This window comes from Gavialis gangeticus, unplaced genomic scaffold (genome assembly GCF_001723915.1).
Source record: "Gavialis gangeticus isolate Ggan-Ray unplaced genomic scaffold, GavGan_comp1, whole genome shotgun sequence".
Classification (NCBI taxonomy): Eukaryota; Metazoa; Chordata; order Crocodylia; family Gavialidae; genus Gavialis; species Gavialis gangeticus.
This window is the reverse complement of record NW_017729032.1, coordinates 158,764,210-158,768,554: the sequence shown is the minus strand read 5'-3', so window position 1 is coordinate 158,768,554 and position 4,345 is coordinate 158,764,210. Positions and strand designations below refer to the sequence as shown.

Below are 4,345 nucleotides of genomic sequence, written 5' to 3'. Positions count from 1 at the left end.
AAAAGCAAGTAATACCAAGCATCTACATTTTCTTTTACTGAAACCCTGTTTTTTCACAAACTAAAAAAGTTAATTTCGAACCCTGAAAATAGTATCTTTGCAATTTCATATTTTTTCCCATTTCTAATTATTCCCATTTCCCATTTAAAATCTTCCCACTTCTAATTATTCTTCACTTTTCTATTCATTTGCCAAACCAGTTGCAAAATCAGTCTCCCTTGTTTGATGCTTAGATGTGTACATTTTAGTTTAAATTTAGTGTTTTTAATGTTCGTGACTGAAAATAATGTAGTTGCCACTTATAGTTTGGAGCCATTATTGATACTTAGCTTTTAAAGGGTTTTTTGGGTGTTAAGTTAGACATTTTCAGGGCCATGGGAAAATATAGTGCTAAAAGATGTGCTTGCATCAGATGGGCAAAGTCTTAGTCATGCAGCCTATTTTAGCTGAATATGCTCTCTTGGAACTCTCAGGCATGGCCCCAAAAGACTGCAATTGCACATTTTGGAGCAGGGGGCTATAGCAGGTCAAGTACAAGAGGCCTCCAGAAAATGTCCTAGTATGAATAACGTGAACTCTGAGCATCTTTCAGAACTAAAACATAATACAGATTTCAAGGCTGAAAAGGGTTATTCTTTAAAGAAGCCCAAGAGGGTCCATTAGGGCAGTGGTTCTGAACTTTATTTTTGGTTTGAGGACCACCTTGGAAAATGCCAGCTCTTCTTTTTCTCTTTTTGAGTGTAGAAAAATAGAGCAATTTTTCTGTTGCAGAAAACTCAAAGACTGCAACCGGGTCAGGATATTTTTAACACTTTGGGTTCATATTTGAAATCCCTGTGTTTTATATTGTGAATTATGTTTACACACCTAACAGTTCTAACATTGTGTGGCACGGTTAAAAAAAATCTCAAGGCACCCCGGGGTGCCATGGCATACTGGCTGAGAATCACGGTGTTGGGGTATGATGGAAGTCTTTGGAGAGATTCCTGTATTAAGACAGTGGTCCCTGAAATGATGGTCCTGTGGTGTTGATTGAAACCCATTTTTATTGGGTCTTAAGTCCATAGTACAAAGTGAATCCTCTGGATCTTTCAGTATCCTGACTTATTCCAATAGAGAAATTTCCGTGTGAAGAGATCATCTTGTGGCACAGAGTTCCTGGTGAAAGCCTTAGAAGAGCCAGTCTGATAAATATTAATGGGAGCAGTCTAAGGCCAGCATCTGTGACCGGTTTCTTAAAGCATCCTGCATCCCTTCCACAGATGTCTGCAGTATGCTGACTCCAGGTGGTTCAGCTAGATTTATCTTAATAGTAATTCTGGAATGTATGGTTAGTTTCTAGGCCTGTATTCCAGGAAACTGCATCCCTTTTTAAGATACTGGGAAATTAATTGCGCTAAGGATACTGGTGCAATTAATGTGTTAATAATGCCATAAATTGTAACATTCTGAACCAATTTGTGGTGCAATAGAATAGCAAATCAGCCACAATGCTATTTCACATTAAATTTAATTAATTAAAATGTGGAATATCTTCATGGATGTTCTGTATTTTTCTTTAAACTGAACATGTGGCCTGCAGCCCAGACCATGGGGGCTGCCCATGTCCCATCCTGAAGAAGAGTTGATAATCAGGATGGGACACAAACAGTCCCAGACATGCAGCTGCCCCAGACCTGAGACCAGGCAGAATGGAGCTTCTGGTCTTGGACCCAGATGCCAGCACCTGATTTCCAGAGGCAGTTCCAGGCCTGGGACATAGCACTACTCCCCACCCAACCCCTGGTGCACCTGACAGTCATACAGTTGGGATCAGAGGAGCTTGCCTGATTCCAAAAATTACACATCCTGCCATACACGTCTGGCGTGGCAAGATGCGTAGTTTCTTGGATCAGGCATAAAATTTCTCAGATCCCAATCTCATGATCACATTGGTCTACCAGAGGCCTCAGTCCTGATGGACCTTATGGCAAGATTTTGCTGGTTTTTCTTACTATGTAATTTAACAAGAGCTGCTTCTGTAACAGTAATATGTGCCCAAGTGCCTCTGGCCCTATTATTCTCCAGCCACTGTATCGCCTTGTCCCAGGTCCCTGGCATCAGGTTGGTACCAGAGTTCTCGCACAAATAGCAAACTCATCTGCCAGACCTCCTATGGGGTAAATCAATACTGTAATCCTGTTTTATAAATGTAGAAATGAGGCACAGACTTAAGCCCAGGTCTATAAAGGTAGCGAAGGGATCTGGGTCTCCATGGCTTGCCTTGGTCACAGCCTGTGATGCACCTGGGAATGAAACACTGGTCCCTACATCCCAGCACCCTGGGATTCCATTACTGTGTATCCACCGTGTTCTGGAATGATAGGCCTGAAGACTCCTCGTTGCTGTGCTTGGCTAGTTTTTACAGATAGACTTCAGGAACTCCAGAACAAAACCGCCTATCCAGTTGTTTTCTGATGAGCTATTCCTGAAACCACCCTACTTCTACCCCCATGGTGTCTATAAAATCAGAATCTTCATTAGATTATCAGGGAATGATTTGACCTGTTCTTCCTGCAGTCTGTCTTGATATCAGTGATGTATTACCTGTAACTGAGACGGTGAAGAACTATCCTGTTTATGGATTTGTTAGTCAAACATGCATATCAACTTCAGACCTTTGAGTGTCAGATTTCTTGCATCACCCTGGTATAAATTTAAGTTCCAAAATAGCATTTGGGGCTACTTCTATTCAAAGATGAGTGCAGATGGGAAGTGAAGCAATTTCATTTTTAAAGCTTGAATGTTTCTTGACTTTACCTACAAAACTCTTTGGAATCCAGCTATAAAAAAAATACTTAAATATTGCTAAAGGCACAATTTACCAGTATTTGCGTGGTCTTGCTTTTTACTTTTTTTGTTGCTTTTCCTTGCATCATTTATCAGTTAGACTTAATGTTTAAGGGTAGATACTTGTGACAAGTGTCCTAGTTTACTTAAATCTGTTAAGTGGGACAGTACTTCTGTTGTCTTATTGGAGCCATGACTAATTGCATCTTGTTGAAACATGCTTCTATGCTGAAATCCTGTATTATCAAATTTAATAGAAACCCCTGGGTTGGAAGCATTTAATTAGGGTATTTCAAATGCATCAAAACTAGGACACTACTATGTGAACAGTTATAAGTTAAGCTTAGTAAGCAAGTTTCTAGAAGACTAGAAGTAGACTTATTAGAATCTAAAGAGCAGAACAAGAAAAGTTGTAGTTGGCTTAAAGAGGCATTTTTATAAACTGAAATTTGGCTCAGTTTAATGCTGGTTTTATTTAAAAACAAACAAACAAAAAACCTTGTTTAAAACAAATTGATAGAAATGTCTCAACTCTTAATATTTCCAGTTATTTCCAGATGAGGTTTAACCATTTTGGTGGTTAATGCCAGGGCATGGAAGGGAATGGATTATGCTAGACATGCCCCATTCATTACACACACTCCCTCCTAATGTAGGGGTGTACAACCTTTTGCTTGTGGGCCATATCTGATCCTCAGCCCATGGGAGTCCTCACCTGTTTGACCCATGAGGCTCCCCATGGATCTGTGGGGAGCCTTGTGAGCTGTGGCCCTGCATGCCAGATCAAGCGTGCAGGGTAATGAGCCCACAATCCCTGTATGCGGGGGGCAGCACAGGGCCTCTGGTGCCCAGCTCCAGCCCCAGCCAGGTGGGTGCCAGAACAGTGAGCACTGCTGCTCTAAAGCATCTACTATTTGCTGCTGGCAGATGCAGGATACCGGGTTAGGTGGACTGTTCTGTTGTTCCTTGTCGTATAAGAACTTTTAAGCGAAGTATGTTTCATTGGTGAAAGAAATGCAAGGCAATTCTAGCTTGCTTATTCAAAAAAAGCAACCCTTTGGCTAATAATCAGTTGCAGTAATAGTAGAAAAGCTTGCACAACAGAGAACTAAGTTGACACAGTCCTCTTGAGTTACTACATTATATAAGGAAACTTCTTAGGTGCCTAAGATTCCTGGTAGACAAGATCTCATGCCAGGATCTTTAGTAACAGCTGCCTTTCTTGATATGGTACAAGTGCCTGAAAATCTAGCTCTAAGTTCAGCGTAAAAGTTTCCCAGTTTAATTATTTGGCAATATCAACACTGATGTTCCTGACAAGATAAGCAAAATCCAGCTCCTGACATCATAGAATTAGTGTAAGGGTTTCTAGGAATAAGCAATTCCACTATAGATTTTGAATAACTTTATTTATGATTCAGGATTTCAGTCTATTAGAATGTATTCTGAAAAGAGGAAGGTGAGGTATTGAGGAACCTACCTATGCTGATACTAAAAAAAAAAAAAAAAAAAAAAA

General features: G+C 40.3%; 1 protein-coding gene across 5 annotated transcripts in view; it reads left to right on the top strand.

The window, feature by feature from the left end:
- Positions 1-4,345, top strand: part of PPP2R3B (protein phosphatase 2 regulatory subunit B''beta) — a 116,685-nt gene that overhangs the window by 99,417 nt on the left and 12,923 nt on the right. The window lies entirely within an intron of this gene.